We start from the raw sequence: 20,295 nt of genomic DNA, 5'->3' as shown, positions 1-20,295 counted from the left end.
TGAAAGTGAAAGTGGAGAGTGAAAAAGTTGGCTTAAAGCTCAACATTCAGAAAACGAAGATCATGGCATCTGGTCCCATCACTTCATGGCAAATAGATGGGGAAACAGTGGAAACAGTGTCAGACTTTATTTTTTTGGGGGCTCCAAAACCACTGCAGATGGTGATTGCAGCCATGAAATTAAAAGACGCTTACTCCTTGGAAGGAAAGTTATGACCAACCTAGATAGCATATTCAGAAGCAGAGACATTACTTTGTTAACAAAGGTCCATCTAGTCAAGTCTATGGTTTTTCCTGTGGTCATGTATGGATGTGAGAGTTGGACTGTGAAGAAGGCTGAGCACCGAAGAATTGATGCTTTTGAACTGTGGTGTTGGAGAAGACTCTTGAGAGTCCCTTGGACTGCAAGGAGATCCAACCAGTCCATTCTGAAGGAGATCAGCCCTGGGATTTCTTTGGAAGGAATGATGCTGAAGCTGAAACTCCAGTACTTTGGCCACCTCATGCGAAGAGTTGGAAAAGACTCTGATGCTGGGAGGGATTGGGGGCAGGAGGAGAAGGGGACGACAGAGGATGAGATGGCTGGATGGCATCACTGACTCAATGGAAGTGAGTCTGAGTGAACTCCAGGAATTGGTGATGGACAGGGAGGCCTGGCATGCTGTGATTCACGAGGTCGCAGAGTCGGACACGACTGAGTGACTGAACTGAACTGAAATCTTTTCAAGTTAGTATTTTCATTTTCTTTGAATAAATACCTAGAAGTGGAATTGTTGGATTTTATGGTAGTTCAATTTTTAATTTAGGGGGAATCTTCATACTGTTTTCCATAGTGGTGGCACCAACTTACATCCCCATATCCTTACCTATACTTGTTATCTCTTATCCTTTTCACACCTATTCGGAACAGATGTGAGGTGATAACTCATTGTGGTTTTGATTTGCATTTCCCTGATGGTTGGTGATGTTGAATACCTTTTCACCTCCCTGTCAACCATCTGTACATCTTCTATGGAAAAATGTCTATTCAGATTCTCTGCCCATTTAAAAATCAGATTGTTTGTATTTTTGCTACAGAGTTGTATGAATTCTTTATATATTTTATGTTGATTCCTTATCAGATATGATTTGCAAGTGTTTTCTTGCATTCACTATTACTTTTAAAGTTTTATTATTTATTGAATTTTAAAGTGTTTATTTCATTCCATATGTCAACATACATTACTTATTAAGCACAGGTGGTATGCTATTCCATATCTGTTTTCTTAGGTAATCTTCACAACATGGTGGAGTGGGTATCCTCCTATTTCACAGATGAGAAAACGGTTTTTGCTCAAACTCCCACAGCTGGTTAGCGTCATTCTGCAGTTTCCCATGGAACGGGCCTCAACAACGCACCAGAAATCTGACTGTTAATCCCAGTTCTACTGCTGTCAGCTGTGTGGCCTCTCTAACAGGGACGGGCATTTATTCTTGGCGACCTCTCCATCAGTATTTCTAGACTTAATAGGTGCTCAGCAAATACTTGTAGATTTGGTTGTGGTAGGAGAAAAGTTATACATTAAAGTTTCCGACTAGGTCGGGGAGGAAAAGGCTGCCTGGAAGGGTAGGGAGAAAAGGGGCCGTGGGCAAGGGACAGAAGGGGAATCGGGGGTGCGAAACAGGCAAGGCTCCCAGGAATTTGGAACGGCCGAAGCTCAAGGCGAAAAGTACGGGGGAAGGCGGAGGGGAGGTGGGGGGACATTCCGATCCGGGGAAGGGTGAGGAGAAAGCGTTGTTGGAGAGGAGTGTGAGGCCCGACGGGGTGGGGTGGGGAAGAGGTGCTGGCGGAGGGGCGGGCGCGTTCCGGGCAGAGCCGAGGAGGGGCGGTGTCGGGGTGCGGGGAGACGTGTCCCGAGGGCCCGGGCGGCTCAAGGGGAAGCGGGAGGGCCGGGAGGGCGCGCCTGGCGGCTGCAGAGTCCGCAACGGACCAGCCGGGAATGGGGCAAGGGGGCGCCGGCCCCTCCTCCCCGGGGGCGGGCAGGCGTGTGGGGCGGGGCCCGGGCTCGCCCGGCCTCTAGGCGGCGCCGCGGACTCTGCACTCGAGCTGGGCTGTGCTGTAGGCGGCCGGAGCGGGACCCGGTAGGCAGCGGTAAGTGAGCCGAGAGCGGGTGCGGGGATCAGGGGCCAAGGGGTCGCCGTGGGCGGCGGGACCCGGAGCGGCTCAGGTAGGCCGTCAGAGCCCCCCCGCCGCGCACTTTGTGCAGCGTCTCCCTTGGGGCTGGAAGGTGCGCTCCAGGCTCCCGCGCGCGCGCCTGGCTGGGAGGCGTGCAGCACAGACGGTCCGGTTCCTGGGGGCCCCGCGTTGGGGCCCCGGGCGAGGGAGAGGCTCCGGAACCGCCATGCAGCGAAGGGCGCCTGGCAGCCTTAGCACCCCCTGCCTCGACCCTCGGTCTTGAGTGACAGCTGCGAGTGAGCTAGGATTCCTCCCGGACCCAAACGAGCACCTCTGTCCCTGTCCGACCCTGTTTTTCCTTTATTTCGGGGCGTGCTGGTCCCAACCATCTCTCGAAAAGAAAGGGCGGGTGGGCGTCTCCCTCTCCCTGACGTTCCCGGTCCAGGCAGGTCGTCCTGAAAGCCCCCGCTTCGCGTACAGCACATACCCTAGCTTTCCAAGGGACTTTTCCAAGTTGCATCACTGTTTGGCCTCTTCACAGGTGCTTGGCTGTCATGCTGGAGTTAGTTACACAGGATTTTTAAAAGTTTGTATATTTACTCGGTGTATACCCCTTCACCCCAAGGCTGCCGTACCTTTCCAACGCTGCTCGCAACGCACTGTTCAAAACACGTTGGGAGTTCTTTGGGGTATTTGTTCTCAAAGTTGGCTGCACATCTGGAGAGTTTTGGAAAACTGCTGTGGCTCTCTCCCACCTCTAGAGATCCTGAGCTGGGGCGCAGCCTGAACAATGGCGTTTAAAACGCCAGGTGATTCTAATGTGCTTTGGGGGCGTGCTTTTTGCACTACTACTGCTGCTGCTACTGCTGCTGCTAAGTCGCTTCAGTCGTGTCCGGCTCTGTGCGACCGCATAGACTGCAGCCCACTAGGCTCCCCCGTCCCTGGGATTCTCTAGGCAAGAATTCTGGAGTGGGTTGCCATTTCCTTCTCCAGTGCATGAAAGTGAGAAGTCAAAGTAAAGTCGCTCAATCGTGTCCGACTCTTAGCGACCTCATGGACTGCAGCCTACCAGGCTCCTCCGTTCATGGGATTTTCCAGGCAAGAGTACTGGAGTGGGGTGCCATTGCCTTCTCCTTGCACTACTAGAGGAGGTCTTCTCAGCTGCTCTTGATTCCGTCTTCTGTAAACCACCCTCTACCTGAGGAGCCTGTGGGTTGGTGCTTTCCAACTTTAAACTGCAGATGGTGCCTTTTTCTGGAGTTCCCTTTGCTTCTGCCCCTCTGTTAACAGAAAATACTGCTAGTCCACTTTCTGCCAAGGAGATGGGAGTATAGGGATTAAAGTCATGAAGTCCTTGCAAGAGTCAGTAGGGTTGTCTTATTCAGGGAAACTAAGTGATAGTTTGACTTGTCCTGTTTGGAAAGGATTTCAGATTAAAAGGAAGAAACATAATTTAAGAATCTGTCAGCTTTTGGAGATCCTCTGGCACAGATAATGATTCTACATAAATGTGGGGAAATCTTTTAAGAACACAAGATCCGTATTTTGTAGTTGACATGGTGTTAATATGTGTGTTAGGCTTCACTGCGTAGATTGGGTTTATTCCTAGTATGTGATTAAGCCCAGCAGATATAAGTAATAACTGCATATTTCTTGTTGATAGAATAATAACTGAGTTAGGGAATTAATGCCTACAGTAGCATGATACATCTGAGGTGAGACCTTCACCACTTGTCGAATGATTGTAAAAATGATAGGGAAATAGGACTAAGGAAATATTGAATATATGTATACATTGACTGCATTTGATCATCTGTTTTCTTAAAGTGTGTTTGTTATTGTGACAGTCTCCTGGGATCTTGGTTAATTTACTGTGGTACCTAAGTATGATGTTTGCATGAGATTCCCATCTGTCTGCTACCTGGCCACAAACCAGTGGATTTTATTTTTTTCTTAGGTACTGTCCCTCTATATTACATTTGTATTTGTAGTGGTGTGACGTCCTTTTAAGATAATGCCCTCCAGAGTTGGGGGAAAGTTTGTGTTCATTTCTGGTTTCCTAATGTGAGTCAAAAGAGCATTCATTTTGAAAAATACAAACTGTAGCATTGTTTTTTCTCTTTTTCCCACCTTCTTCCACCACCATGCTCCTATCTCTGCTTCTATCACTGTTCAGTTGCTTCAAGTGGGGACGCTGTGGCAGCCGGCTTAATTGTCTTGTCTTGAGAATAGAGGTTATGTGGAGTGCATAGTCTCACAGGGTGGCCCCTGACCCGAAACCTCAACCTTTGGGGGAAAAAGACCATATGGAAAGTGTTTTCTTACTGTTGAATTTTTTTTTTTTTTGGACCAGGCCAACAAAATGAAGCCATCTTATTGACTGGTTTAATTTACTAATCTTGTCTCCATTTGGGGGGTGGGGATGTTCATTTGAGGATACTGTTGCAGTCTTAGTGTCTGCAAAATTGCACCTGAACAGCCATAAACTGACTATAATGGTACATTCTGGAAAAAAAGAAAAAGTATATGTAAATATGGACCTAAACAGATTTATGTAAACATTTCTCCCTTTGGAGTAGCAGCTCTGATATTCTAGAGATTAGAAGAAAGTAAGTGAAGAAAGAGGTAGTGAGGGTCTTCTTTATTTAGAGAAAGGATATGTGTCATTTCAGAAGAGTGATCTTTGATTTGTGTTAGGAATAGACTGCCCTATTAGCTTCTTTTTTCTTTTCCCTTCAAGTAGGGACAGTTAATTTGCTTGTGCCATGGGGTAGGAGGTCGTTAAAGAATTTAATGGCCTCCTTAACTTCCTCAATGGCCCCCCCACCCACCGCAAGCCATATATCTAAGAGATGCCATTGACACTTTTTAAAAAACTCAACCGATTTTGTGCTTTTTCTTTCTTTTCCTCCTCTGATCCTGGCACTAAAGGGCGGTGAACTGGCTGAGAGGTTGGCATCAGAGAAGAAAAACAAAGTTCAAGGGGAATTTAAAATTGGGTAATTTCCCCTGAATGTCCAAGTACTTACTTTATTCTGTCACATGACATTGCTGTTATCAAGAAACAAATTATGCCATGAAAATCCTGAAAGTGGAAAAAAAATAAAAAGGGGATTTGATGGGACCAGCACCAGGATTTCTGGTTTTCACATAGGGGGAGTTTATTGGAGTTTTCAGTCAATCATCCCAGTCCAACTCCCCTTTCCCTTTCTTCTTAGTCACTGTCTTCTGTTCCTAAACCAATATCCCTTGGGAAGAGAGAACTTCATCTTAAATTTCATATCAAATTTTTGCTTTTGTTTCATTGCTTTATTCACTCTTTTAACAAATTTAGTTCTTATACAGTCCCCACTCTTGGCATAGCTCTGTAGTGCTTGCTGGGTGTAGGTAAACAGGGTACAGTCCATGACTTACGGAGCTTGAAATCTGGTGGAGATGGAAACCAGGGTTGATAGTGAGCCGGGCACTCTTACCCTCACGATGAGTGTGAAGGCAGCTGGGTACCACCTGGCTGACACCACCTGGATAGATAGATACCTTCTCAATTCATTAGCACAGCAGGCACAAGAAAAGTTTTTCTTAGGTTTCAGTTGTGTTAAGTCCCTACGTCAAGTTTAACCAATTTCAGATACTTTTCTGATGGACGAGAGGTAAGGGTTTGTACACAGGTCATGCCAAGGGGAAGTGAGAAAAGAGGAGGCATGATTCTGGCGGATGAGATTTGCTTAAGGAGTACTTAGTTAAGCAGTGTGGGGACATGATCTGGGTGGTGAAGCTGGTGGAGAATGTTACTGGATCCATTTTTGGCGTGTTGGTAACGGGCAGCCTAAGCTTAGTGAGTAGAGGCCTTCTGTGCACAGAGCTGGGAGGAGTGTACAGCAGCCATTGTAAGGCGTTACAGAAAAACTGGAAGGAACTTTTTGGCCAGCCTAGTACTTTGCAAGCAGGTGGTTTGCTTCTTGTCTATGGCTCTGGGCAGCGTGTGGACGTTGGTTCTTTATCATGCTCTTGTTCCTTTAGCTCCGGTTTCCTGAGACGGACAGGAAATGACTTCACAGTGATCCCTTTGGGAAAGTGATTTCCAAACTGCTGACCCACAGGGCTAATAACCTCAGGGTTGAAGAGGAGTCACATTTGTTGACTGTCTGCCTTTCACATGTCAGGTAGCCAGCTGGGCCCCTGGGTTCTGTCTCTAAAACCCGTATGTTCCTGAGAGGGAGGTGGCAGCAACCTCATTTTACAGATGAGGAAACTGAGGCCCAAAAAGATCCCGGGGAGCTAAGATGCTCAGAAGACATGGTAGGGCTGAGGTTCAGGAGCACCCAGTCTGCCTGAATTCAAAGCTGAGCCTTTCCACTGCTCCTTGTGCCTCTAAAGCAGAACTGACTGAGAAATTATGTTTCCTGTGCTTTGTTTTTCTAACACCACAGTCCCCTTAGATCTGGATTGATTTACTGTTTTCCTCTACGAGACGATGTGTAATATTAGACTGAAGATCACTGTGGTCTCGTCATCTCAAGGGAAATTTTATGAAACCCTATTTTTTCTGGCTTTTTAAATGGAGAGGATAGATTAGGCTGTTTAGAAATGCTCTGAATGGATCCCAAATCCTGGGTTAGAGGGACATCGTCTCCACATTTCTTCAAGTTCTGCAAACCTTTGAATTTCTGGAGATAATTGGTTGTTACTTAAGAGATTAAAAACGAAAGTCAGTGTTGAACATCCTGGTGCAAAATGAAGCTGTGGACATTCAATTCCTGTTTATGTGGTACTCGCAACAAAAACAAAACTTTGCTGCATTGTAATTACCTCAAGCTTTTAAAATTATAGGTGAGAAAGTTTTAGAGGTGCATGGAGCTGTAATCAGGAAAGGTGACTTGAAAACAGGGTTACTGTGTGAGTGTCCATTACTACAGTGGGCTTTAGCTTTATATTTCACCCTAAGAAGGACTGGTTCGGTGGAGAGGGTCGTCTTGGAGTTAGTGTTTGGGATTAGAGCACAGAGCATTGGTTGTGAAGGTGGAATATTCCAGCCAGCCTGCCCATAGCCTCTTGTTTATAGGGCAGATTCTGTCCCTTGCTGCCCAATCACAGGACTTTCTGCTTGCCTTTGGAGTACATAATGCTCAGGCTGTTACTTTGTAGTTTTCTTGAATCTATAAAGCTCCTTTATTATTAATATTTTTTCACTCTTGCTTATCTCTTTTTCCCAGAGGACTGAGGCAAAATGATTCAGATTTTCTAGTTTTGGCTTCAGTCATTCTTTTGAGTTTTACCTCTGATCCCCCCTGGCTTTCTTGCCCCGAATTTTGCTGCCTGTCAAACAGGCACTCTGTTTTCCCTTGCAGATTGGAGTCCATTCAGGGAGGAGGACCCCTGAGACTAATACTCCTTCCACAGATCCAGCGATGTTTGTATTGTTGGTCTCGTTTTTTCCCAGGTGAGGGACCTGGTGAGGTGGCGTTTGCAGATTCCAGTTCAAGAGTTTGAGCCTCTATATAACGGGTGCCCTGTTTTGATTTTATTTCAGAGGGAAAAGAAATGGTCCGGTTTTCAAAGTTATAAAGAGGTTCTAGGATATCCTATGAACTAATCCATATCCTTGAGCTTTGTTTTAGCTGTATTACAGATAGCTTTTTGTAAAAAAAAAAATTGCTTCTCCACTATTTTTGCCTATGAGATTTTTATCCTCCTTATTAAAACAGTGACTTACTCAGAATTCCACAGCAGCAACTGAAAAGTTGATTAGCCTCTCTCCTTGCCCTAGTCAAATATCAAAAACCTGGAAAGTTTACTGAGAGTGGTGATTACAGTAAAAGCTTTCGGAGTCGGAGAGGAACTGATAGAGAAAGAATGGAAGGAAGGAGATAAGAGAGAGTAGTTTGCAAAGATTGGAGAAGGAAATGGCAACCCACTCCAGTTTTCTTGCCCGGAGAATCCCAGGGACGGGGGAGCCTGGTGGGCTGCCGTCTATGGGGTTGCACAGAGTTGGACACAACTGAAGTGACTTAGCAGCAGCAGCAGTTTGCAAAGGGCTGGCTGGAGTTTACCAAATTTAAGATTTTTTTCTGACTTGTGAACTTCAGGACTGGGACTTGAGCACCTTTGTCCCATTTGTAGTCAGACCAGCTCAGCCCTAACTTGTCTGCATTGCCCTAAGCCACCCGTAAGCATTTTTTTTTTTTGGTGGGGGGGTGGTGGTGGAAGGAAGTGTAAGGTTAGAGGGAGAGAGGAAGTAGGGAACAGGGGAGGATTGGAGCCACTAGTTACCTAGTTCTTTAGGTCTGGTCTGCTCAGGGTACTACCACCTCTTGCTAAGGATCTGGATAACTGCAGTGAGCCCAGTGTCCTGGATGTGAGGCATCTGCTGCTGCTAAGTCGCTTCAGTCGTGTCTGACTCTGTGCAGCCTACCAGGCTCCCCCGTCCCTGGGATTGTCCAGGCAAGAACACTGGAGTGGGTTGCCATTTCCTCCTCCTTCCTCCAGGGGATCTTCCCCGCACAGGGATCAAATCTGAGTTTCTTCCTTCTGCATTGCAGGTGGGTTCTTTACCATTGTGCCACCTGGGAAGCCTGGACTTCTCAGGAGGACTGCCCAAATCAGTGATTTGCATAATAATAGCAAATGCTTCTAGAGCCTCTACCTCCAGCCCTGTCTGAGAGTGTTCAACCTAACAACTCTGTGGGATGGATGCTATCATAAACCCACTTTACAGGTGAGGGAAGAGAGGCCATGAGAAACTGGGTCACTTGTCAGATTTGTGCACCTGCCAAGTGGTTGGATCAAGGGTTCAAACTCTCCTGGCCCTGAGCTGTGCTTCTCTGGTTACTGCATGGCCTCTTCATTCATCCTCTCAATTCACCGCTCATTTCATTTCTTCACAGACTGTTGACTGCTTGCAAATACCTTTATCTCAGCAAGTGGAACATGGTCAGTGCCCTTTGCCAACATGTTGGAGGAAGCACCCTCCTGCCCCCCAAAAAACCCTGTAAACAAGCCTGCAAAGAGGAGGGATCTCTTGACTGACCTTGCATCCCTGTGTCTAGCAGGAAATAGATGCTCGATAAAGTTTTGTAGGAGGAAGAATGGATGTCACTCAGCCCATTGAAACGTGGTATCTTGTGTTTCATGTCTCTCTACCAGTATCAGTGGTTTCTAAGCAGAAATACAGATGAGCGCTAAGAAGAGTGAGAATGTGGGGAGGGGGGGTTGTTCACCAAAATAATTGGGGAATTCTTGATAAAAGCATATTTTTAAAGTATTTCAGGCTCTCATGATCAGAGATATGCTGTTTGTGTTCATGCTTAAAGCATTTATTATTCAAAGGGCATGCATACCCCCGTGTGGATTACTTTGTGAGTCAAGGAGGCCCTTCAGCCTTCCAGGCATTGCTGAGACTGTTCTTACAAGCAGAGTGTATTTTCTTTAGAGCTGAGAATCAAACCCTGGGAGTGTTCAAGTCCATGTCCATCTTCCTGGGGCAAAGCATAGTTTTAGTATTTTTAATACACAAGCTGATAGAAGATAGATTTGCCTCTGGTCTTCTCATTCTGTCTCCCTACTGTAGGGTAAGAGTGTAGGGGGTGTCTCATCTGCTTGACTTGGAAGTCACATTGTCCCTCACAAGGAGTGTGGTGTTCTGGGCAGGTTCCTTATCCATTTCAGGGCTATTACCTCATCTGTAAGATGGGCATATAACTCTTACCTTGTAGAGCTGTGAGGGTCACATCTCTCTGACATAGTGCTGCTGCTGCTACTGCTAAGTCACTTCAGTCGTGTTCGACTCTGTGCGACCCCATAGACGGCAGCCCACCAGGCTTCCCCGTCCCTGGGATTCTCCAGGCAAAAACACTGGAGTGGGTTGCCATTTCCTTCTCCAATGCATGAAAGTGAAAAGTGAAAGTGAAATCACTCAGTCGTGTCCGACTCTAGCGACCCCATGGACTGCAGCCTACCAGGCTCCTCCATCCATGGGATTTTCTAGGCAAAAGTACTGGAGTGGGGTGCCATTGCCTTCTCCACTGACATAGTGCAGTGGCTCTCAAATGCATTTGGCAATATCTAGAGACATCCTGGTTGTCATGACCTGGGGGTAGTGGTGGCTACTGGCATCTAGGAGGTAGAGGCCAGGGATGCTACTAAATTCCTTACAATGCACGGGATGGCCCCCCAGTAAATACTTGTGTGTTAGTTGTCAGTGGTGCCTGACTCTTTGCAACCCCATGGACTGTAGCCCATCAGGCTCCTCTGTCCATGGAATTCTCCAAGCAAGAATACCGGAGTGGGTTACTATTTCCTTCTCCAGTGGATCTTCCCAACCCAGGTCTTGAACCCTGGTCTCCTGCATTGCAGGTGGATTCTTTACCATCTAAGCCACCAGGGAAGCCCCATAAAGACTTAACCAGCCCCAAAAGTCAGTGGTGGGAAGCTGAGAGCCGTGGCAGGGTGGCATCTCTAAACCCCGGTGGTAGCTTTTAACGTCTCTTATCAGAGAGAGCTGTTGACCAGAGGCAGAGTCCTGCTTTCTTAAGAGGAGTGGAGGGAATGAAATTCAACCTTTTGTGGGTGCTTCTGGGTTACCCCACAGGTGCCCCCAAAATGTAGGAAGAGCTGCTTTTCTCTCCATTAAACTGCTCCTTAACTTCATTTGTAATTGCGTGCATCTATTTACATATAAATATACATATAGATTTACATATACATAACTTATATGCTTAAAAAAAAAAAATCCCTGGAAGTCTCAGAGTAGTTAAACCTGACTCCTCAGGAAGACAACAGCGTGGGGCACGGAGTAGAAGCTGGGCGCCTTCACCCACTGTGTGGCCCGAGGTCAACTACAGACCCTCGGCGGCTTGATTTTCTCCCCAGGAAAGGACAGGCAGTTGCATCGCCCTCCTGTTTTACCACGTTGTTCCAAGGACTAAGAGAATAAATCAGAATACATGAAGATAACTCTGTCCAAGTGAAGTAGTTCTACAGACATGTGATTTTGAATGCGGTTTTTCCAGAGAACTTGGTGCATAAGTGGTCACTTAGGAAATGCCACTGAAAAGGGATTAAGGCTCAACAGCCAAGGGATGTCTGTGTTGTGGGCGATGTGGGAAACCAGGCCCAGAAAGCATTCTGGTGGCAGAGTGTATGATTCTGACTCTGAGTTTGGGTGTAAACTCCCTGCTGTGCTCCCTCTGGGTTCATCCTTTGGCTTTTCCCCTGTTTGCCTGCTGACCCTGGGGCAAGCTCCTGCACCTCCTTATGCCTTGGTTTCCTCACCTGTAGCGTCAGGCTAATGATAACACCACCTACCTGAAGACAGGTGTGGGGGAAGTGATGTAGACTTCAGAAGTGCTTAGTGTACTTGGGAATTTCAGCTCAAAAAATGAGTTATTAGTAAAATAATATTATTTATTACTTTGCTTGTATATTTGCACTCAGGTGAGGAAGTGATTGCTCCTGGGTTAGGAGCTGAAAGAGGATTTTTCTGTAATTCCAGTTATTTTCTATTTTGTTACGGTAAAACTCATACAGTGTATAATTGACCATTTTAGTCAGTTTAAAATGTTCAGGTCAGCGACGCTAAGTACATTCACGGCATTGTGCAACCACCACCACTAATTCCAGGGCTTTTTCGTCACCTGAGAGGGAAACCCTGTACCCGTTAAGCTGTCATTTCACGTTCCTATCTCCCCGAAGGCCCAGGCACTGCCAGTCTAGCTGACTATCTTAAATACAATCATACAACATGTGGCCTTTTTGCCCTGGCTTCTTTCGCTCAGCATCATGTTTTCCGGGTCCATCTATGCACTGTAGTGAGCCTCAACTCTTCATTCCTTTTATTTGGTGTCTTTGTAGAGTAACCCAAGCCTCAGTTTCATCAGACCTATTCTACCACATCATGTCCTTATTTCAAGTTCTAGAATATCTTTCTTCATTAATCTGGGTCCTTTTTGGCCAGTCTTAATTTTCCTACTTTTTCTGTCCAGTGATTCTAATGACCCTTGAAATGAATTTTGGAATTAACACTGCCATGCTGGGTTCTCCATGCTGCCGGGGACTAGGTCTTATTATTTTTTATTTCTGCTGAAGAATTAGCAGCCAGGGCACAGATCTGCCTCGAGTGGTGCTTCATTTCCCCAGGACAGCATGGCAGATTTAAAAAAACAAGTGTCTGGAAAACACCCACCAGGCCTTTTTCTTCCTCCCAGTAAAAAGCTTTCCACATGAGAAGTGGCCCTCAATTAAGTCGTTTAATAAAAACCTCCCTCTGTTTTAAAGCTTTCTGGGGAAGTGTTTACATTTAATGCCACTGCAGGCTTCTAAATGAGGAGCTGTGGAGTGAGGGATCCTTAACCTGTGACTTTAATAATATCCTTCGCTTTAGATTTCCAGGTGGCGGCCCTGGGCCAGATTTGTAGCATGTCATTGACCCAGACAATCTGGATTCTCTCCTCCCCCACCCGTTCAGCCACCCAAGATGGAAGGTTTCAGAGAAGCCCGAAGCCCCATAGAGATGTAAAACTAGCTCTTGGAGAGAGACTAGAGTGAAAGGAGGTGGCGTGTCAACGCCTGCCCCCCACCAACCCCCCACCTCTCCTGCACTTCTGAGCTTAGTAGTGGGAGAGCAGCTCAGGGCTCTGAGATGCCGGCCCTTCAGGCAAGGCCTCCAGCCAGGCTTCAGAGCATTCTTGGGTTGTGGCCGTGGCCCTTCACTACTAGGAGGCTCTTCATTTTGCTTTGTTTCTGGAGTGGTGAGCAGGCCCTGCCTAGAGGAAGCAGGATGTTGGCAGCTTTAGGGGGGCTTACGAGCTCCTTTTGTGGGAAACACTAGAATTTATCCCAGAGGAGTGTCCAGGGTAAAGCTGTGTCCTGAAATAAAGGACATCTCTAGGATGGCCTTCCCTCTCTGCTTCTTTCCTGGGGATCCTCATCAAGCTGGCTGAGGACAGGCTGGTAGGGAAGCCCAGAGTCCCTGGCACATGTTGGGATTTGCAGAGGCTGCAGGGCCTGGACTCTGGCCCTGGACTGCCCAGGTCCATTCCTGCCTCTGGGGTTCTACGTTGTATGAGTGAATCTGTATAGAGTGCTTGGAACAGGTCTGCATAGAGAGGGATATGCGTGTATGGTCTTATTACTCTGATGCTTCCCTTTTGTGACTCCCGCTTAGAATCGGGGAATGCTCCTTATTTTCAGAGCTAATTCACCTCCATGCCCAGCAGGCTTGTGCAATCCATGGGAGAGGGTGAGATCACAGAACCCTTCAAAAAAGCATGATGTGCGGATGGGGAAATCATGCTTGATGAACCTATTACGTTCTTTGAGGGAGAAAGTAAATGTGGGAAGAAGGGCAAACCAGTGGATGTAATTTATTTAGATTTCCCAAAGACTTTTGAAGACTTCATGCCAAAGGTTATTAAATGTGAGTCTCCCACACCTCTGTGTGTGGCAGTAATGTGAGGAGGAGTGCGGTCAAAACCCATTTTCTCTGTCCTCCTTGATAAAAGGAGAGGCAAGATGGTGAAATCGCCACATTTGCAAGTGGGGTGGAATTCTTCTGTCTATTATCTTTTAAAGTCTTTATTGAATTTGTTGCAGTATTGCTTCTCTTGTTTTTTATGTTTTTGGCTGCGAGGCATGTGGGATCTTATCTCCCTGACCAGAGATCAGCCCTGCACCCCTGGAATGGAAGGTGAAGTCTTAACCACTGGATTGCCAGGAAAATCCCTAGAATTCTTTTAAAAGTAAAATTGAAAGAAGACATTGGGGTTAAACTATAGGAATTAAACCTATAGTTAAACTATAGGAATATATATATATTTTTTATTAAAAACATTTTTTTAGATACTACATGGAGCTGTCAACCATAATTTTAAATAATTCTTTTGTGGTCAGTGGTGCACCTGGGCAGCCAGGGGTTGGGGCTAGGAATTGTGTGCGTTGATTCCTAGCACAGGTACCATTCATCTGCCTGAAATATCATAGGTGCTCAGTAAACATATGTTGAATGAATAAATGAAGATTAATAGAACAAAGGAGTTCATTAAAAATAATTCAAGTGCTTGACAAACAAGTTTCTAGTTTCTGTCTTTAAGAATACATTTGTAGAAGGAAGTAGATTTCACCATTAATAAGTATGAGAATCAGATCTTTAAATACATAGATACTGAATTTCATCCCTTCTGTGATTTAACCCAGGGCAGTGAGTGAATGAATGAATGAAATGAACAGAAGCTTTGTCAGCATGGACTGCTCTCCTCCAGTAGAATTTAGGAAGCTTGGGGATTTGCTAGACTGAAAAGGTACTTGTAGGAATGATTACTTTCATATTTTTCATTATGTTCAGCTTCCTGTGGGGCTACTGTGGTGCCTTACGTGTAGGAGTTCTCTGTACCTGTATGAATGGTGAATGAATTAAAATTTTCTTAAGCACAAATATTTTATTATTGCTTGATTACTTGGTGCCAGGCAAACTTATCATTATATTTGCTCTTAAGATGTTTGTATTAGGTTACTATATGATGTTGCCGCATAACAAACAATCCCTGATCTCAGTGCCTTACAACCACAGGGATTTATTTTTCTACTTAGTTGATCATTTGGCTTTGAGTCTATTCCACATGTGCTTATTCTGGGACCTAGGGCATGCTCACCTTACGGCAAATGGCAGTAGCCTAAGAGGGCAGGTAGAAATGCATGAAGCCTCTTGAGGCTTTGGCTCATAACCATTAGTCAACAGAAATCACATGGCCAAGCCCAACATCAGTGCAGAGGGGAAGTATACTCAGGCCATTCTCATGGGAAGTACTGCAAAGTCATGGTGCAGAAGGGGGACACATGACGCCATTATATAGGGGAGTGAAGTGCAGAAAACAGAGATTGAATCCATCACAATGCTCAAGAGTGAGTGAGAGGGATGAGAAAAGCATGGGCCAAACTAACCTTCCGGAAGTTTGCTCAGAATCATACATGTTTTGCCCAGGTGCCAGTCTGAGCCTTAGTAATCATTGTAAGTGACCCTGGCACACACTGACTCTTGGCTGAACGTCATCTCACATTCACTGACTGTGATGCTGCTCCTGGGAGTTCAACTTATCTCCAGGAGGAGTGGATGTGGTTGGTTGGGTTTCCTTCTGGTTATTAGTCCTGACCTCACAGGCTGCCCACAGTGATGGCAGGAGTGACAGGAGAACAGAAAGGGCTGGAGATGGGCGATCTGCCTGCCCTTGGGCTGGCCCCCCCTCAGCATAGATCTGTGGGGATCAGCCTCACTCCTGCCTCTAATAGTCTGTGACAGTCGTCACCTTCACATGCCCTGTCCCCATCTTATCCTAATAAGGACCCTGGGCCTTAGTTTCAGGAGCCAGCCTTTTACATTCAAAGAATGTGGAATGGGAGGTTGGGTGACATCTCTTCAGCCAGCCAGCTCATAAGTAGCAGATCTGAACTAGGTCATCCAGGTTCCAGTCTTGGGCTGTCCTTCCACACCCTGGTGACTGTCCCAGCCTAGCAGAGTCATGTCTGACTCTAAGGCACTGGGGAACGTACGGCCCAGGGTGACAGCGTCTACTCTTCTGAAGGACCAGGTGAGCCTGTGTCTCAGTGCTGTGTTGCAGATGAAGCAGAATGAAATACTGGCCGTCTTCGGGTCACCTTTTTGCAGTGTGTCCTTATTTGGGGAGAGAGCTGCCAGACTCTCCAAGGAAGAAAGCACTCTGGCCATTAAGAGAAAATACCCTGAGAACACATGGGGACTAAACCCTGATGAAGCCAAGGCTGTGAGGGGATAGATGCTTTCGCATGTGCCCTGGATGGAATTGTAAGTCCAGTGGGCTTCTTTTTAGAGAACAGGTGGGCAGTGGGAATATTTTCACTTGCAAGTAAACAAAACTCAGTTAAAAGTGGTTTAAATAGTAAGTATCTTTATTATCTCCTGTAAACAGAAGTCCAGAGTTAGCACAGTTTTGGGGTTCATTAATGAAAGGCTCAGCTAAGTTTCCTCTTTGCCAGCCTCAGTGTTTGACGTTTGACCTCCAGCTTGGCTCCTCGTGTTCCCAACCACCATATCCTCGTACACAGGTGATATGTGGTATCCAGAGGCAGGAAAAGAGGAAACCAGAGAAAACCTTTGCTGGGAGCCCCACCCCCAGAACTTCTTCTGTGCCCCATTGGCAAAACTGGGCCAGATGCCCACATCTCATCTGATGACTGGCATGGAGAGAGGGGGCTCCCATTGCTTGCTTAGACCAGTCTTAGGGCCCAGCTTTCTCAAAGCATGTGGGACAAAGCATTTGTCCCCTGGGACAAAAGGGGGCAGAAATGGAGCTTTGCTGGCCAGAAAGAAAGCGGCAGTTGCTGTGAGTAGGTAGCCCCTGGTGTTGGCCACAGCGTTTATTTTCTTTCTCTCTCTTTCCCTTCCTTCCTCCTTCCAGCCCTCTCTCCTTCCTTGCTTCCGTCTCTCTTTCCCTCCCTCCTTCCCTTTCCTTTTCTCTCTTTTTTTTCTAACATTATCTTTCAAAACTAAAAATTGTCTATACACATTCCTGTAGATAAACTACAGTTAGTAGTTTATCTTACAAATATACCTGCGGAAGTGTGCCGGCAAACATGCAAAGATATTCAATGCAACGTTGTGATAGAGTAACAGTAGAAGTAGCCTAAATGCCTTTCAAAGGGACTGGTTAAATGCCATGTAAGCACATTATGGAATTGGGCAAATCTATGAGTACTGATACAGAAAAATTCATAAAACAGACTTTTTTTTTCTTAAAAAAAAAAGGTGCACATTAGTTTAAAATCCCATTAAAAAAAAATCTCAATTCTTGGTTTGCAAATGTAAATCTCTGGAAAAAATCCTAAGTAACGTGCTTATTTCTGGGCTGTAGGATTGGTGGCATTGTTGGAAAGGAAATTTTCTTTTTCATTTCATGCCCTCCTTGACTGTTTGTATTTTATAAAAAAGCAGTATGAGTTAACCTTCATAATAATAAAACGATAGTTGTTCTCTAAGTATTCACGGGGGCTTAAGGAGAGTAAAACAAGGGCCCTAAATATGGTTGTGAGGGGATGGAAGTGCCATTCGTCTCTGTTCGGTGTTTAGGGAGGCTGTGGAAAGTAAAGAGTCTGGGAGTGAAATAAGGTCGTTTTTTAATCTCCCTTGGCACCTGGCATAGTGTCTTATACATAGTAGAGTCAAATACATATTTGAGGGACGACTGTTTCGATCAAGACCCAAAGCAACTTAATGAAATGCCAAAACCTAACCAGGCATCTCACATCAGCAAGAAAGTAGACCCTGCTGGAATTTTTATTTTGCAAATAAAATATGGCTGCCATTACCTGCTTTTCTCTTGAGCTCCCAGAATCTAATTCATTGCTAGGAATCAACCTGAGTGTGCAACTTTCTCCTCCTCATCTGCTGATGTGCCAAGTTCTGGATAATAAAGCTGAACAAGGTTTTCAGCTAAAGGTAGAGCAAAGATAGGCATCACTGTCCCTGTCCTGTGTCAGCTGTGTTTGCAGGTGGTGTTTGGTGGAGAGCTATCTGGGTGTCCTCAAGTCTATGAAGTACAGAACGAACAGTTATTTCTTAAACAAAATAAAGTTTTCTGATACTCTGGACTAGTGAATTAGAAAACTGCTATCTTAGTGGGAGGGAGGCTCAAGAAGGAAGGGATATATATATGTATACTTAAGGCTGATTCATGTTGTTGTACAGCAGAAACTAATGCAACATGTAAAGCAATTATCCTCCAATTAAAAATATATTAAAAAACAGAAAATTGCTGTCTTATTTACGTCACTCTGATAATAGAGAAAAACCACAGATAGTGAGATAGGGATTTCGGATCTGACTGGCTAGTGTTGGTAGAAAGGTGTAAATGTGCTTACTGGTGAAGTGAAAGAATTAAGTAATCTTTTCAAGCAGTTCTCTTCCACTTAGAAAAGCAGAATACTGTGGGTATTGAAAAGCTTTTTATTGGGAGAGGTGGGGGGAGGGTAAGGCCAGTGCTACCCTTAGGTTTTGCTGGATACTCTTCATAATTCCCTCGCTTGAGGGTTCTCTGTCTCTGTGATTGATTCTTGCCAATCAAAGAATGAATGTTGTAACTGACATTTCCACTGAGTAGCTTTTAACTTTTATACCCTTGGGTTTTAGCATTTAGTCCTGTCATGGCCACCGGATGCCCACTCGGTTCAGACAGTGATGATATCATTGAGCTGTGTTAAGATCATTTCCTTTGGAACAAAATGAAAAACTTTCTGTGCTCACAATTGGAGGAAAGTGTAAGGTTTTAGTAGGTCTCCTCTGCTACAGGTTGAAAAGAGCCCATGTTTGAATATCATCCACTCAGCTGTTCAAGTGTGCTACGGGAAGGTTCCAGTTTTTGAAATGTGAAAGGCAAACATACCTTTTCAGTGTGTGTTCTTTTAATGGGCCGTTGGAAATATTTGGAAGAAGAGTAACATTTTACACCTTTGTTGGGATTATCTTGGGATCAGAAGAACTTGGGATCATTGGCACATTCTGCTCTAGAGGGACTGAAATTATTTGTGAGAAGAGGGAGGGGTTTGGAAGGGTTGGGTGTTTGCATGCGCATGTGTGCACCTGCAAACCACATGTTTTCATATTTACTTGACATGATCTTAGTGCACAGCTTCCTCTGGATATTAGACAGTCTATCCTATATCTGCACAGTCTGTGATTAAGTTTCACAATTTTAGATGAATTCTGTCTCTTCATCTGAAGATTAAGAAGTGATGGTGCTTGAGCAACAAAGTGGAAACACTAAAAAAAAAAAAAAAAAAAAGAAGTGATGGTAGGAACACTTTTATAGCACTTGGTAGTGCCTGGCACTTTTATGCACTTAATATCTATTAACTCATTTACTCCTTTTAATAACCTGATTATCATCCCATTTTCCAGTTGAGGAAAATGAGGCACAGAGAGAGTAACTTGCCCGAGGTGGTAGAGCTAGAAAGTGGTGGGGTTCAGTAAAGATCCATGTGCGCTCACTTGCCTTAGTTGAAAGCAAAATAGAAGTTAATGGAAGCAAAAATTCATGATATGTTGCTGCTGCTGCTGCTAAGTCGCTTCAGTCGTGTTCGACTCTGTGCGACCTCTTAGACAGCAGCCCACCAGGCTCCCCCGTCCCTGGGATTCTCCAGGCAAGAGTACTGGAGTGGGTTGCCATTTCCTTCTCCAATGCATGAAAGTGAAAAGTCAAAGTGAAGTCGCTCAGTCGTGTCTGACTCTTAGCAACTCCATGGTCGCTACCAGGCTCCTCCCCCCATGGGATTTTCCAGGCAAGAGTACTGGAGTGGGGTGCCATTTCCTTTTCTGCATGATATGTTGAGTCATTCCTAGTCTTGGTTGATCTTCTAAATTGGAGACTATTCTCCATTTATAGTGTTTCATTTCACTAAAACTGTCTTGTATAATCTGAGTCTCTTGCTTCATGACCAACATTTTAAATTACTTTTATACAGCAGGCCTATACTTTAAAAATTATTTTAGTTGTAAATCTGAAATATATTAAAGGGCAGTAAATTTAGCCAGTCAACATAGAAAATCATTTAACAGAGAGTGACTTGTCTCCTCTCTTTCCTTAGGAAAGAAAGATGAGCTCTTTCAGTTCCCAGATGACTCCTCAATTTAAAATGAGTTATTCCACTGGAATAAAAGTCTTTCTCCTCCTGCAGAAAGCAGCTACTACTTTCAGAAGCTAAAGCCATTTTTCTCTCCAATAGTCTGTGATTAATCCTGATGTGTACCTCCTGCCAGTTCCTTTCCTTTGAGACCTCAGCAGCCACATAACTAGTGATTCCTCCTCCTCCTCCTCCTCCTTAGGAGCAATGCTTGTGGTTGATGTCCTGCACAAACCATTTCTGAAAGCCTAGCTCACAGCCTGCCCTCCTGGCCTTGAGCAGTAGATAAGAACAGGAACTGGGAGAGGTACAGCAATGCCCGCTAGTGCATAGTAAGACCTAGGGGATGTTTGTCCAGCTTCTGTTGTTATGTATTGTGCTTTTGCCTTGTGCTGGTGACTGTGTTAAACACTAAATGCATCGCCTTGTTTAATTCTCATCCCGTTTACAGTTTAGAAACTGAAACTTGGAGAAGTTAAGAAATTTGCTCAAGGCCACACA

The 20,295-nt window shown here is 45.2% G+C and overlaps 1 protein-coding gene across 2 annotated transcripts in view; it reads left to right on the top strand.

Moving 5' to 3' along the window:
- The first annotated feature begins 2,082 nt into the window (after positions 1-2,082).
- The window catches only part of CGNL1 (cingulin like 1), a 170,162-nt gene continuing 151,949 nt past the window's right edge, over positions 2,083-20,295 (top strand). For both annotated transcript variants that reach the window (XM_003586570.6, XM_010809305.4), the window contains exon 1: positions 2,083-2,130. The gene's annotated coding sequence lies outside the window, so the exon portion shown is untranslated. The remainder of the gene's footprint in view (positions 2,131-20,295) is intronic.

This window comes from Bos taurus, chromosome 10 (assembly GCF_002263795.3).
Source record: "Bos taurus isolate L1 Dominette 01449 registration number 42190680 breed Hereford chromosome 10, ARS-UCD2.0, whole genome shotgun sequence".
In the NCBI taxonomy this organism is placed as follows: domain Eukaryota; kingdom Metazoa; phylum Chordata; class Mammalia; order Artiodactyla; family Bovidae; genus Bos; species Bos taurus.
Note: the sequence above shows the minus strand (reverse complement) of the source record. Positions and strands in the feature narration are given on the sequence as shown.